The following is a 16,860-nucleotide window of genomic DNA, read 5'->3' on the forward strand; positions in this document are numbered from 1 at the left end:
CTGATTATATGCATTATAAAATATATCATTTTTAATTTGTATTAGGTATTACTATTCAATAAATCAAATGTGGAATTTTATAAAAGTTTATACATTTTAAATCATGGTTGCAATCCACATAACCTTAATCATTAGCAAGTTGTTTTGCTCAACTTAGCTTGCAATTTAAAACTTGAGTTTTACATCGTTAGTGTTATTCTAACGCATTTTTAGAATTTAAATCGAGCGAGACAAGACCTCTGTTGGATGTTATATATGTATCTATCGTACGCACAAAGAGGCAACTTTAGAGCAGCTGGCGAAGAGCGTACAATGCGATCGTCTCGGCGGTTCTTTGGCGACGGCGCCGAGGACGTAAATAAAAACGAGACTTCTCGAACGCATAATAAAAGGTGGTCATGAAAAGAAGACAGGGGAGAAAAAAAATTCTAAAAATAACGAGCAAACGACTGCAGCGCAGCAGCAGAAACGAGAGAGACACAGATATACAGATAGAGAGAGATCGGGAGAGATAGAGAGAGAAATAGTGTGAGAGAGAGCTGACCATAAATCGGACGACTGTCGTCCGAGCGACGGCAAACCACATATACATTTTTACACGCTACTTGTATAGGTATGCGTGGTCGTATATATGCCTATAATATATAGTGGCTGGTGTATAGGTGCGGTATAACGGTTGCGGTAGGTAGTCCGATAAAATCGGCGTGTCTCATCTCCCCCTGTACATAGCTCGTCTCCGCGGATCACGTCTTCGCCTCGCCCACCCGCTGTCGTATAATAAAATCAGCACGTACACACACACACACACACACACACATATCTTATATCATATTGTATCGTATATGCAGATAACAAAGTATATTCGTACGCATCGCAATACTTTTAGAAGTCTCGGTCTATAGTATTCCTAGGTTTATTATAGGTATATGTATTTTATACTTATTTCGTAACCGTCGAGAAGGGTGCGGAGGGGGTGTGGTTCAAAAACGTATATGTACTAAGGAAGACTTTATGAATACCTTCACTCGTGTGGGAGGTCAGTGGTGATTGTTGAAGGGTTGGGGGGTTCGGGATTTTGGACGGGCGCCAGAGGGCAGCGCGAGCACGCGGTTTTCGCAGCCAAAAGTCCAATTTCATAATCGGATGACTGACTCGGGAAGGGCGCGTGCACGACCGCCCCAGCGTTTCGAAATATTTTCGCGGGACTTCGCCAAAGTTTCACATTATATGTACAGATACACACCTACCTATGATACACCGATACGAGGACTTGCTATTATATTTATGTGGATGATCTAACGCAGGGACGGTGAACCTTTTTCGTATTTGAGTGTCAAATAAAAATATTGATTAATCCGTTTTGGCTGACTTGTAACGGTAAAATTAATAAATAAAAAAAAAACATATATACCTACATATTTTACATGGCCAGTTCCTGTACCTCTTCGTTATTAGTTTAGTCAGCACTCTCTCTATCACACCACTCACTACCTATACTGAATATTGATATTTTATTGTGGACGAATGAAATAAAAAACAAATATTTATCAATTATACAAGACATAGTATGGACAAATTAATTACTCGTAAAATAATTACTATGGCAACCAATATTAAGAGGAATTTTGTAAAATTAAACGTGGACAGAAAGATGTTTCAGACGAAGTGTTTCGAATTTAGATACCGGTGATATTATGAAAGAAAAATGTCAATATCGTAAGGCTTCATCTGTTAAAGACGAAAATGGAAAATATGCAATCATTTGCAGTTGTCGCCGAAAAATTATTTAACTCCCTGAATATTATGATGTGTATCCACAAGAATCGTTCGTGTTTGTGAGAAGATTAATTATTATTGAACGATGGCGGTGAAATTAATATACATTTTAGACAAAATATTGGGTTTGCAGTAATCTGTCTTCACTCGATTCTATAAATGCTTAGAATGCTGATATAAACTCGGGTGGTATGGTATTTCATCCACGGTAATTGTTGATAAAATGGTCAGGAGAATGTTAGGCTACCCTGAGCTTTGAATCTGAAACCCCCAAGTGTAGTCAAAATTATATTTATGATGAATGAGTAGCTACGATGCGTCGTTGTGAAGGAGCGAACGTAATTATATTGGATCAAAATTCATAATAGTATGCAATCCAATTTAATAATCTCCATGACAATGAATAAGTCGCAGGGACAAAGCTTTGAGGAAGAAGTATTATATTTTATTGCATGTAAAAAGAATATAATATTTACATACTATGGTCAATCATTATACGTTGCACATTATTCTCGATGTCGTGGGGAAATACAATTTAGAAGCACCACTGATTTGTTTGGTTTGGTTTTTTTTTCACTTAGCGATGTCTTTTGTTGAGTTTGTTAAATGGTTCTGACGGGATGGATATAACACAATACAATTCAATGTGTATTCTTAATTGTTTTCCATCTTCTCATATAAAATAAATGTCGATTTCATTATTTTATTATTTAATATTATGTAGCCTTAGACTATCGGCTCTATTTTTCTGTCATAAGCCTGGTATTTTTTTTTTACATGTGGAGGTTGATGAAAGCGTATTCAACGTACAATTTCAATATTAGTATAAATTATTTGAACAAAAGTTTGGTCATACATCCGTGTTGAACCACAATAACGTTAATTATTGGATCTATTGACCAATATTTTTGGATGAAAATACGATTGAATCCATAATATTAGACCTATTATAACGTTCACTAAACCCTGAGTGTACATATCCGCGGATATACGAAACAAAAATTTGACTACCCATCATACTATTCATATTATATTTCAAAACCAGTCCTGTAAAGTATTTGAGTAAAAGTATTCAAGTACTTTTTTAAGTATTGAATAACTTTTTAAATACTTTCAGCATGAAGTATTTTGAATGGTATTTTAAATACTTTTTTTTGTATTAAATACTTTTTGGTATTGAATACTTTGGTTTTTTATTTCGAACATTTTATTTTTATTCGAAATAATTGGTTGAAAAAATATTATTGTCAACTACAATAATATTTAATAGTTTTATTTAATATTCTATATTTCTGTGTTAGCCGAAGCCCAAAGGTTTGTGAAAGCCAGATTTCTAAAAAAAGTTATTGAATATTGAATAACAATATTCCCTTTAAAACTATTAGATAACTATTAGATTATACCTACTACCTATGTGTTTATATTACGATAGTTAGAAACCCACTTTAAAAACCAAAAGTATTTGAGTAGTATTTGAAATACTTTACAATTAAAGTATTTGAGTAGTATCTTAAATACTTAAAAAAAAATGTATTTGAGTATTTACTCAAGTACTTTTTAAAAGTATTCTTTACAGGACTATTCAAAACTGACTTTGATTATCTGAATTCGAACATTATATTCTCATCATGCATATTCGTTATCGACGATATCGAAACGTCATTGACAACCAGTTAAAGGAAATCCCTGAAATTGATTCCCCCCGGGATTACCACGTCAGAGCGTTTCGCCGGGATGAGACTTGGAGTTTGGGCATCCGACAATAATAATATTCGGACGGATATTTTTTTACGAAAACGCAATCTCTTAAAAATTATATAATCCGTATACATTGAGCTGCAACACTGTAAAAATTATTTAAATTTCTAAATATCAATTATTATAATTGTGATGCAAAAAGTGTAATTTGGTTTGCGTGCCAACCTTATGATATGGTCAGATCAGATTATTATTATAATGATCGAATACTTGCGAACGACGCACAACAGATGAAGCGTAGGTAGGTACCTGTAATACACGTTTAATATTGTTGTTTAATTTATATAAAACAATTGATTAATCTCAACAATAACGTAACTGTTGTAATCCGTTTGTATGTGATAGCAAATTATTTATCCCGTTCAAGTTACGATCGTGAGCGGTCGGGCGATATTATATTTCGAGAAAAAGTTAACTACCATAGATAGGTACTAAAAAGTGCTATAAAAAATTCAACCCCATTCGGTGTTTTTTTTTTAAATGGCGCATTCCACCTATATACATCATATATAAATAGCGGGTTACCAATTTTTTTTTTTTACCTCTCTTTCACACGAAAGTTTATCAATTTAAATTCGAAATCGACGTGCACGAAATATAGCACACATCCATAATGTACGTTTTGGTGACATTCCAAACCATTTTTATTTATTTATTCTTCACTATTCTTAGAAACCAATAATTTTTGTCAGTGAATAATGGATAATCGCAATACAATTCTGTAGAAAAAAAATCGTCTGTTTTTTAGAATTTTTAACCAGTCGTGTGGAGATAAAAATAATATCATAATTCATTTTTTTATTATTATTATTATTATTAATTTAATTATGTAAAACCTCAACATACACATCACGCAAAGGTAGCCAATGTTTTAAAATATAACAATAAAAATGTAACGAATAATGCATAGGAAATCATCTTCTATATTACCTAGTAATCTTCTAAATAATTATATTTTGAGACGTGGATTTAATCTGAATGAGGAGATTTTTTCATCGATTTGACAAACGTTGTACCTATATATTGTTATAATTACCTGGATTTTTTAAAACATGTATAATGTACATGTTGTCATAATAACAATACGGAATGCAAAGTAAGAATCGGGGTTGAAAATAACTCAAAGAACTATTTAAAAAAACAGAGATCATGCGATTTTGTTATAAGTATTTTGAAAATGTTAAAGATCCATACACGATTTTTTTTTTTTAATTCTTCAATCAAAATCAATTTTTCACAAAATGTGTTAAAATCATGAAAATGATCAAACTATTTTGTATCTATAAATCTATAAAATGTTCAATTCTTAAGCGCTAAGTCTGGAATATTGAATACAAGGTTTTGTCATAAGAAATACCTATACTAGACACTAGAAAATCTAAAAGATAAATATTTTAATCTTTTATTTAAAAAAAAAACTGATAAAGTTGAACCGAGAAGGTAGTAAGGTTTTTAAAGACTAAGTCATTTTGTGCAAACCCTGGTCAACATCCACTTGATATATTATTGTGAAGTCGACGTATTAAACAATGTTGAAATTGTATAGGTATAGTCGTAATTTGTTATTTCTATTTTCAATTTTAATTGGGTTATGTGATATGAATATCATCTTAAATTTATAAATAATACATAATAATATTATACTCGTTCAATTAAATTTGATCTATCATCCCACCGATTTTTTACACACTGACAATAATAATAATTGATAAACGTAAATTATCGAATGACACGAATAATATATAACGACCGACAAAAATATATTGTTATAAATAAATACATTATTTTCTACAATTTATGATATTACCTATTAAATATTTATCATCACTATTATTTGTTTTTATGTCGTACAAATGAATGGGATGTACCTAATAACAATAATAATAATTTAAAAACAATAAATTACTCAATCTCGACGGGTCTAAATAACTAAAGGTATACGAATAGCCATTTGATTTTATACGTTCACGCGCCGATCGCGATGTCTCTACATTTTAATATACCGTTTGTTCCGAGTCATAAATAATTCAGAAATTTTCTCGATGCGTACAAATCGTATAGATCTAATGTACACAATTGAATAATAATCGCAAACGAACTAAAGGAACACGCTTCATTGTTTATGTTTCAGTTAAAATTCGCTAACCTATTATTAAACGCTATAAAACTGACGTTAACGGTCTAATAAATTAACATGTGCGCAATAATAGCACTTTTATCGTGTTTCCTCGGAGCTGATGGTAAAACTTTAAAGAAAATGAATTACTATAGAGCAATGATAATATTGTGTTTATGTATGATACTGTATAGTCTGAATATCACGTGATAACAATAATTGTATAGTATTAATAATAAATTAATAAACACGTACACTGCAGCGGCGAAAGGGTTAATGACAGTTACATTTCAATAAATTACTTTTATAGATATTCAGATCTCCGAACACGAATAACGTAACTAAGTATTTTATAATAATATATTAATGATACGTCATTAACACGTAACGCCGTTACGGTTAGGTGTACATTAATATTATTGTTCACTTAAGTATTTTGGAAACCAACAAATTTTTTTAGTTCAGGGTATGAAATCGAAATGAAATATTGTTTGATTTTAATTTCAATTTCACTAATAAAATCGATATTAGTTTTTTATGATTTCAATATAAAATAATATTATATTGATTCATTTTATGATTTTTTTGTATTGTTGAACAATATTGATTTAATTTCTTTCTGATTTGTAATTAGAATTTAAGGTTATTAAAACATCACTTTTACGATTTTAATTTTAATTCTACCATCGAAGAAACCTGTCATGTATCACGTGACAGAAGAAAATTAAATACTGTTCATTGCGTCTTATTAGTCACCTATTAGGTACTTACTGATGAACAATATTATATATTATATGAACCTGCTGTCTATTGTTAAGTTTTAAATTTTAATTAATTTTAAGTTAATTTGTATATAAAAATTATAGAATGAATAGGAGTTATTTTGGTATCGATAATAATATCGATAGTATTCATTTTGTTCAATTTCAATATAACTTTAGATTTAGTTAAAAAAAATTCAATTTTTATACTAGTTTTGATTTCCTCGGGTTCTGGAACAAAACAAAATTTTAGAGCGTCTAATAATTTTTTATACGCCTAATCAAATTTGTTAACTATTAGGAAACGATCGTGATTGAACTTTTAATTAACATTATTACGGTTTTTGGGAAGTCAAATGCAAAAGCGGAACTTGGAACTTCCATGGGACATTGTGTACGTACCCAATTGAGAAACAATTTTCAAGTAGCTCGCAGAAGAGTAAAACTATTGGACTGCATCGAATTTGATTAACCTTTGATACATTTAAACTGCGCCTCTGGCTTGTAGGTATTAATTTCTAAAAATGTAAAATATAATACAATTTCCTATAATCGAGATGATTATTTGTTTATCGAGCTGCCCCAGTATTAAGATATTTTAAATGTCCGCCATGCGATCATCTTACAAAAAATTTGACTAATTCAACAGCAAAAAAAAAAATTGATTTTTTAGATTCTGTGTGTCATTTTTTCGTCTAAATACCAAGAGGTGGGTCGGGCAATGACTAATATAGTACATGCACAAATTTTACAAAATCATTAAAATAATTTCCAATTTTATGCGCTTTTATTCCTTATAATATTTATCACTTCAAAATTATCTTGTTTGTATAATAGTATAACAAGTTTTTTTTTTGTTATTTTTATTGTTATTTTAGTGAGGGTTCTTTTTCGGAGATGATAGTTATCGTTACAATACGTTGAGGTAGGTATAAGAACTTCTATTTTGCATTTTTATGATTTGCATACTATTATTCTACGAAATAATGTCAGATGTACCTACGCATATTGCTGATATAACACAATTGTTTTTATCCCACCGGACGGTCTTATCTCGGCTATCGCGTTAATTTTTTCACCGGGCAAGGAAATATTATGTATTATACGTGGTTGTCATCATCGAAAACAAAAGTTGGCTATAGTTTTTTAAGTGAAAAAAAAATTTATATCGTATTTGAAAGACAATATAAATCTTAAGCCTTAAGAGTGCCACAATTATTGTATAAATTTTAGATCTCCATATCACAGGGGTGCACCATAACACGAAGGTGAAAATATAATGTTCAGTAATATTCACGTTTGATGTTCTCGTTGTGTCATGCTAATGTAAGAGTTAATTATCCAATTTAAATACAATACATCATTGTCTGTAATAATATTGACACTAACCATACATTATGCAATATGCGTAGTAGATTTTTTGCCTATTCCATTGAGTTACGTATTTCGTTCGGATTTGGTACCTACTCAAAATTGTTACGAAATATACAAACGAAACTATAGTCAACAATATTATTATGGCTGTGGACATTATTATTGTTATTCGTGTGAAGTCTGGGTTGGATAAACTCGGACGATTAATTTCTTCGTCATCGTCAAACTACGTGGACCTACGAAAAAATAGTGTGCCGTTGTTACCGCATATCTACCCGGTAATAAATAATATTATTGCATCGGTCTGTGACATTGAGATGTATATTTTATCGTCACTTCTCCCCCGCAATGCTCGAAACTCGATTTAGTTTTTTGTTCAACGTTTTTATATATACATATAATATATTATTTCGGTATTATTTTTATTATTATCATTATTGTCGCGTGCACTCATCCAAACGAAGACTAATTGAATAATTTAAAGTAAATTGAAATGCGAAACGCATTTGGTTCGATATTTTTTCCGTCCAGCTTTAAAGATATGCAAAAAAAAAATAATACTATAAAAAATTACAACAACAATACTCATTACGTAGATTATTTAAGTGAACGGGTTCATCTTTTGTTGTTATTGATCGAACACCGACAGTGCGTAATAATCTATATTATTGTTCACGGTATAAATATATATATGTGAAGTTCTAACAATACTATAATGGATCGTTTGTCTGATACCCGTCGACAAAGGCTTATATAGTCGTACAATATGCGAATTGCATAAAGGTCAAGATTTCACTAGTCGATTGTTATACGCATACGGTCCGTGTATAATACAATAACAGTACATGCCAATTCGTACTCCGGTCTATTGCATTTTACGAACGAGATAATAACAACACACAATGTAGTAATTAATAGGGCCCGAAATTATAATAATAATAATATGCACTATCGTGTATGTAATATAACTGTGCGTGCACGTTTAACCGCTAATTACATTTAGTATGTACAATACAAGGTAGGTAGTTATTTTAAGCGTTTTAATATTATTTCAAAATCAACTTTTCAACAAGAGTTTTAACATTTTTGGAAACATGTTTATTGTAGTTTGGTCAATTTAAACGAATAAAATATTTTCGATTTATGATCGTTGTCTAATTTAATAATATTAAAATATAAAAATTATCGTTTTTAGTTTTACGTTTTTGAAAGAAAGTATACGCGACAATCTTGATGTATTGCTACCGTTTACATTTGTACCTATACTCTAACTGGGTCGACGGCGACGACGGTTAAACTTTATACTTATCAAAGTTTTAATTATGTAATATTATGTTAATTACGTCTTATTGATCAAAAATGTCAATTTAATTATTCAGTCGGAGGAAAACACTATTACCGATACGTGTTTAAAATAAATCGGATAATATATTCAAACTGATACTCCTCCTTATTTGGACGTTTAAAAAAATTGTATACTCATGTACAAACATTGTGCGAAGTTTTACAACTTCAAACCTATGGTTAAGAATATAATATGGCACGTCACGATGTATAATTTGCTGCCGTAATATTTTTTGCATAACTTAGGTGGTGCCTGAAAAATTAAAAAGAAGGTCCTATTTGAATGTTTTTTAAGACACCTTAAATCATATTATGGTAATACATAATGCTTTATTTTTGTATACTTATGTCCTATACGCATAATGTTAATAATGTATAAAAATAATAGAAATAAATATGTTTGTATTAAGAATTAGATAGTAATATTATTATTTTTTATTGATCGTGAAGCCCGGCAACTATGGCCATTGGCTATTTGTTTTTGTTTGTAGGGGTGGATAATCTGTAGGTTGTTAAACACGTGTGTTTTTGGTTTTGTGGGTTTTTTAGTAGGCACCCGTATGTAACTGCCATGCCCGGATAGGAGATGGCGGCACTCATTTCCGGACACCGTGACTTGCCCGAAAAAAATGCCGCCCGCGGCCGGGTTCGAACCGTCGCGGGTGTGCGTCGCAACCAACACGCGACGCCTTAAATCGCTCGACCACTCCGTCCCCCGATAATTATATTACAGCGTTCAATTTATACATTTATGTATTATTGAATGATGTTTTACTAGATAATGTTTGAATATATTATTATATGTACACGCATACAATATAATATGTTTTTTATTATTATAATTTCTACGATTATGTATTTATTGATATTTTAATAAAAACATATAAATAAATGGTACCTAGACTGAATATGACTAAGGTAGACGTTTCTATACGTATGAATGTATCGTCTATTTTTAATTTCATATTTAGGACCAGAATATTTTAGAAAAAATTTTAAATTTTAAAAACATTAGTTGTTTTTTATATTCAAACTATATAGAATGTTTGTTTCTAAATAAATTTCTCTGAAAGTTTTTTACTGGCGTAACGAACAAATGAGTGTTTACCTTTACAATGTAAACAAAATAAAAATATTTACAAATATTTACTTATGTGTTATTATGTGTAAGAATTATTTAAAGAATTATTTGTATTCTATTACCATATACAATTTAATTAGTGTGACACGGTGGTTGGCCACAGTCGCCAACTTGTTTTGATGTCAAGTATCAGCCGGAGTCTCTAGCTCCTAGATGGGTGACCACCCAGGTTTTTAGTGGCGAATAATCACTCCAAATATAATATTATACAGGTGTTCCAAACCAACCGTGCCCTCCCCACAATATGAACCGGCTAGTAACCATGCAGTCAAACATAAAAAAAAATGTAATTAGTAATTAGGTATAATAATTTATAAGATATTAAGTACTAAAATTATATTAAATATACATAGGAAATTAATAATGATTAATGGATATGTTGAAATGTGTTGTAATTGAAATGCATCGTAATTTAATCGTCTAGAAAAAAGTATCAAAATAACGATATAGTACGACTTTTATCAACAAAATGCAATTAATGATTATTGATTAACCGAGTTAAATGCGAGTAAAAATAAATCTAAGGATATAATCAAATATGATAATACTTTTAGTCGGTTAACACTATCCAATAGCGTGCGGAATATTTATAAAAAAAATCTTAATTTGTTTTCAATAAATACAATAATACGCTTTATATTTGAATAACTTTAAAGAGATACATAATGATATTATGCTTGATAATGAAAACCGTGAAAGATACGATTTTTCCGCACAATAATACTATTAGGTTGTTTGGATTCAAATTTGTATAGCTGAACTATTATTAATTAATATATAATATATATTATATAATAATAATATGCAAACGCATAAAATGTCCTATAAATTATCATTAAAGCTATTAACAACTATTGCCTTTTGTCTTCGCCCAAACCGCAATCTCGAGGACGACGATCCTCTATGTACATTGTACACGGTATGAAATTAATTTATTGTTTTGACTATACTATTATTTTCTATATCGTCGTCTACTATAGATTATTATCATTGTTTTCATATATATATCGGACACGCTTGGCGGTAAAAGGCCAAATGCAGTTCAACAATCCAAACGTACCTAAACAAACGTATAAGCATATACGACATATTATATTGGTTTTCGTGAAAAAAAAAATAGTTCTGTTTTAATAAAATTGAGTGAATAAGAGCATCAGATTTCTGAAAAAAAAAAAAATAAAAATAAAACAAGAGACGTCAACATTAATTTTCAGTTAATTTGTTTGTCGAGTGCAGTGTGAGTGTGTCTGTGTGTGTGTGTGTGTGTGTATGTTTGCAGGCTATAATATGCTTTTATCTGTGTCATTGTGATTAAACTTCTTACCTGTGATTGAACGCAAAAACTCCGTACCATATTATACTTTTCACAATAATACAAGCCTGGGCATAAACGCGTTAAAAAGTTAAAAGTTAAGTTAATTTTAATTTTTAACTTAACTTTTTTAAATTTAATTTTCATTAGCTTAATTTTTAACTTGACTTATTTTAATTGATATTAACTTAATAAATAACGAGTTACTTTTAATCAAATTCAAGTTAAGTTAATTTATAAATAATTAAATATTGAAAATAAAAATTATTATTGATATTACATAACCATTTACTAGAATAGGGAATTACAAATATAGTTAAATCAATTTCTTAAATAAATATTTATAAATATAAATATTTTACTGAAGTATAAATTTGGCTATATTCTCTAACAGTGTTAGACTTTTAGTACCCTGAAAAAGTATTCAGAGTTTAAAATTAAGTACATTCTTAAATACCATGTTATTTTTATTTAATAATTTAAAAAAAATGTAGGTATAATACTTATCTGTATTAGTGTATTAATAAATCAAAAGGTTGTATTTTTTTTGGCATTTTCAATTTTGTATTTTTTTTCGTACCTACTTCATAATTCTATCAATTCAGTACCCATGTACAGAAAAGCTATTGGCTATTTCCTGTGTTCAATAATATTTATGATTTTTATTAGTTAATAAGTTAATTGAAAATGTTCATATAACTTTTAACTTAACTGAGTTAAAAAAAAAAATAGGTTAACTTTTAACTATTAACTGTGTTGAAATGTTTTACATTAACTTAACTTAACTCAGTTAAAAATTATCATTAACTTGCCCAGGCTTGCAATAATATAACAATAATAAGATGATTGTTGTATGACTGAAACTAATTTATTCTTTGTAATATTACATAATGTTTAACATCATTTTTATTATGTCTTCATACAATTTAATATATTAATATGTCATTGTACCCATGTGTTTCAGAATGAACGATTAAGCAAAGAAACAAAAGAAAATCCCATAACGACTGAATAAAGGTAATTATAATTTTCAACAATAATATTATTATTAATATCCGTCCCGAAGTTATATATCACACTTCAACAATATAATACTAAGTACCTATATAAGTATTACCATAACGAGTCCTCCGTATGAAATCGGCTCGATAGGGATCGAGTGTTATAAAAGTTTGGTAAAATTCAAATGTCTATGTTAAAAAAATAAATGAAAATAATAATAATATTATAATACACGTATTACCTATACTATAACGCTAGAAGAGAAACATTTCATTGTCCAAGTCCGAAATCTCTCCGAAATAATCGGAACGAACACACTGACAAACTATTTTACAAAGTGTGTGGCAACAAAACGTAATGAATTACTAAATAATATAATATTTTATCTAGGCTAGGCAGGTACCTAGCAAGTAGCTGAAAATTTATTCGACGTCGGCAAATTTGCGTACACCGAACTGTGCGTAATAACGTGCATTTGACGTATTATTATCATTATTATCATTGTTCAATCGTTTAAATTATTGTTCAATCGCCATTATTGGCCATCCGTAGAAGTGCAGATGACAGTGCGTGTGGGGCACATTCGTGTTATTGTATATCAATTACGAACCTACATTCGATAGTCGCACTGTGTAGGTACGTACATTTTTCGTGCGACCCATGATTTCCATGTCCTCTGCAGAATTATAATTATATAGGCAAACTCGCAGAGCACGCTGCGGTGCCCGTGTCGACGTATATTGATCATTATACTGTTGTAGTTGTATTATATCTATTATAATATCGAGACCGGCTCGTCCCCAGCACGCCCGACTGGCAGATGCTCTATGCTCGACCGTTTCCCCGGAGGACTGGCTTTTGGAGTTATGCCACCAGCACCGCCACCACAACCTCCAACCACCACCGATGTAAGCGTTCTTGGTTTGCGGAACCCTGCCCCCACGGTTATCCCATTAAAATAGTAACAACAACAACGATCCTCACTCGTCCCCCTCCCCCCCCAGTATGTTAAATATTTATGATATCGAAAAGCCATTTTGAATTTCGGCGGACCAACCTGCACCTATCAAAACGTGAATAACTACGTCTTGAAAAGTTCATTTCTTTTAAACCCATAACGACTTCTTCACTAGTTATACACCCATTAAAGATGCGATTTAGCATTTTTCATAATAGAAATAATACATTTAGAGGATGCTACTCATACATATTTTGTTGTCTACGTCTTGCACACGCATATGCCATAGCAAATTGTCGTACACTAGTTTCAATAGTGTGATGTTAGTTTTGATACTAGAGTGCATTGACCTATTTTAAAAAGTTTAGGTATGTGAAATATAAGAAAAAATTTAATGATCATATCTTGCTCATATCATAATTAAAATATCGAATAAAAGCGAACGCTTACGCATAGATATTATCCAAATAATCGATAATAGGTCAAATCACTGTAATATCAAAACTAACAGTAAACTAGTAAACAAAATTTTGCTATGCTGTGCGTGTGTAAGACGGAGACACCAAATTCATGAGTAGCATCCTCTTAAGTTAAAATATGTATGTTTATGTATACATAATATTCTATAAGAATGGTCAAATTAAAGACTCATTTAATTTCACTTACTCTACCAATATCACCCTGTACATAATTATTTTAAATAAAAATAAACCATTACATATTTCTTGATTTAATAATTTTATAAGCACAAAATATATGTAGTTACCATATAATATAAAACTCATATGATTCTTTTATGACACTTGGAGAGTGGCATGTGGTGGAACAAATTCCTTTTTTTCAAATAAGAACCCGTTTTTTTTATTTTAAAATGTAATTTTTTAAGGATGTGATGTGTTTTTAAAAATAAAATGATACCTACATCTAAATTTTAATTTGAAGGGGTAGGTAGTTAGTAAATTCTTAAATTGTATGGACTAAAGGTAATAGTAGCTAAAGTACTTATTATCATAAAATGTTTAGGTACATGTTTTATGAAAATATGATAATGTATTAATATTAATAACTATAGTTTTAAAATCATTAAAACTATGCGAAAATAAAGTTATCCTTAGTACATAAAGTTTAATAACTATTATTATCTGTATTCGTTCGATTTGGTATTTAAAAACATAAACACTTTAAAATAATAATCTGCTTCAGGGTTTACATTAAAAAACAGCGGTTTTCATTAGGAAAAAAGTAGGTTATCATCAGCACAGTACACTCTTTAAATTAAAAAACAAATAGGCAAAATATTTGAAACTACGGTCTTGAGGTATTTATTGAAAATTCTGAAAATTCAAATTTCAGTAAATTCATTACGAAAGAAAACAGTTTGGTTAAACACTTAACATTCTTGGTGATCCACACTTTTTATCTTCACTTTAATGAACCCGTCTACCAACGAAAATTTAATAGAATGATTCATAGTATATTTTACATTATATAATATTGATAAATGGATTATCTACATATTATTTTCTCCGACAGAATAAGCATAATAATATTATATTCATATAGATCACGCGGTAAACCGATGATCTCCAGTAAATCCTTATGATTAGTACGACGACATGATAATATAATTTATTATTTTGGTTTTGTTTAAATATTGCGATATTCACTATATAGTCACTGCACGACAATCAGAACTATATATTATTATAACGCGATGACATTTTCTCCAGTATTTGTACCTCCATATTTCATATTATCAATTCAATGCTGCCGGATTCAAACCACTGCAGCTATAGTATAATGTGTTGTTCCGAGACGGTCTCTCTAATCCGGATTTCATTGTCTTATATTAGCCGTAATGGACCGCGGTATATGTACCTACCGGGCGCGCTGAACAGTTCATTAAGTATGTATAATATCTGAGCATATAGTAATGCGATTTTCCCGAATTTATGATTATATATGCAACACTAAATTACGATTTACGAATCGCGTCGTCCGAGTGACCGTTCCGAGTCACGTACCTATATAGCTGTGAATATTATTTGTCAAGACATCTCTCAGCCTTCGGCTTTCGAACGTCGTGTATCGAAACGTATGATATTAATAATTGTATGTACGTCGGATGAATGAAGAACGCCCCGAAAACGGTGTTCGCTCGCATCACAGTTGTTATCGCTGCACGACACGCGTCGGTTATATTATATTATATTGCAGCTCTCCTGGTTTTAATTATAATATAAATTCGCTCTGACTAGCGTGATAGACGGCGGTTAGTTCAATAGCCGAAAATAACAAACCTCTTTAACTCCTCCCCGCCGCCGACATGCGAAACGTGCAGGGCGTAAACAATAATATAGTCGGCGCCCGGTCACGTGTTCGGACAGGATGTGATGTGTGTGTATAAATCAATTAAACATTCCGAAACGATGGGATTACCAATGGCAGGACGTCTTGTATGACGTGTCCGATAAGTCACGTAGACGTGTGGGAATCCTTAAAGTCCGTCATAATCATGATGTATATTATGTAGGATCGGTTTATCGTAGGACAGGGAGTTCGATGGCCAGGATATAGGTAGTTAACCACAGATCCATAAACGATAAACCAATGAACAGCGCTTAGGGCCCGTTTTACAATCATAGTTTGAACCTCGGTTACGCTTGAACCACTGATTTTACCGGCCGAATGCGGTGGTTTAACCATCAGAGAGAGAAGTCGTGGGTACGATATAGAATGAGCGAGAAAAGACACAAAGTAGTAATTTACAGTGTGGTTGCTGCCAAGTAAAAAACTGTGTTACAACAAAATATGCCAATTGTTATATTTTATTGTTGACATAATAACTGATTTTTGATTGGGTACCAAACATGGGTCTATGGTAGCAACCATGACATTACCTATTTATGTTATATGTATATGCATGTGGTTGATAAAGAAAATGGAAAAAAAGAGTGAAGTATTTCCTCCATGATTTTTACTATTTATGTTCTTTCTCTCGTCGTTCTTTCTTCAATCTTTCTCAGTTTTATGATTCCCTAGCATTGATGGCACTATGGCAAGGCGGAGTGGAATACGCTATCCATTAGTTCACAAGTATATGTTAGCTACTATGTCTATGTGTTATGTGAACAAGCAAGAACGATCCAAGATCGCAGAGAACGTCGATAGAGAACCATCGTACTAAAATATGCGAGTGGCGTGATATTTCAGTCGATACCAAAATTCATATTAATTATGAAAAAAGTCATTCCAGAAATAAGAAAGGTATAGTAAATGATAAATATATATTTTAACATCAACCTATTACTTGCATAT

The 16,860-nt window shown here is 30.9% G+C and overlaps 1 protein-coding gene across 2 annotated transcripts in view; it reads left to right on the plus strand.

The window, feature by feature from the left end:
* Window positions 1-16,860, plus strand: part of LOC100573428 (peroxidasin homolog) — a 459,362-nt gene that overhangs the window by 125,933 nt on the left and 316,569 nt on the right. For both annotated transcript variants that reach the window (XM_029491313.1, XM_029491314.1), the window contains one exon: window positions 12,547-12,599. The gene's annotated coding sequence lies outside the window, so the exon portion shown is untranslated. The remainder of the gene's footprint in view (window positions 1-12,546; window positions 12,600-16,860) is intronic.

Source organism: Acyrthosiphon pisum, chromosome A3, assembly GCF_005508785.2.
Source record: "Acyrthosiphon pisum isolate AL4f chromosome A3, pea_aphid_22Mar2018_4r6ur, whole genome shotgun sequence".
In the NCBI taxonomy this organism is placed as follows: Eukaryota; Metazoa; Arthropoda; class Insecta; order Hemiptera; family Aphididae; genus Acyrthosiphon; species Acyrthosiphon pisum.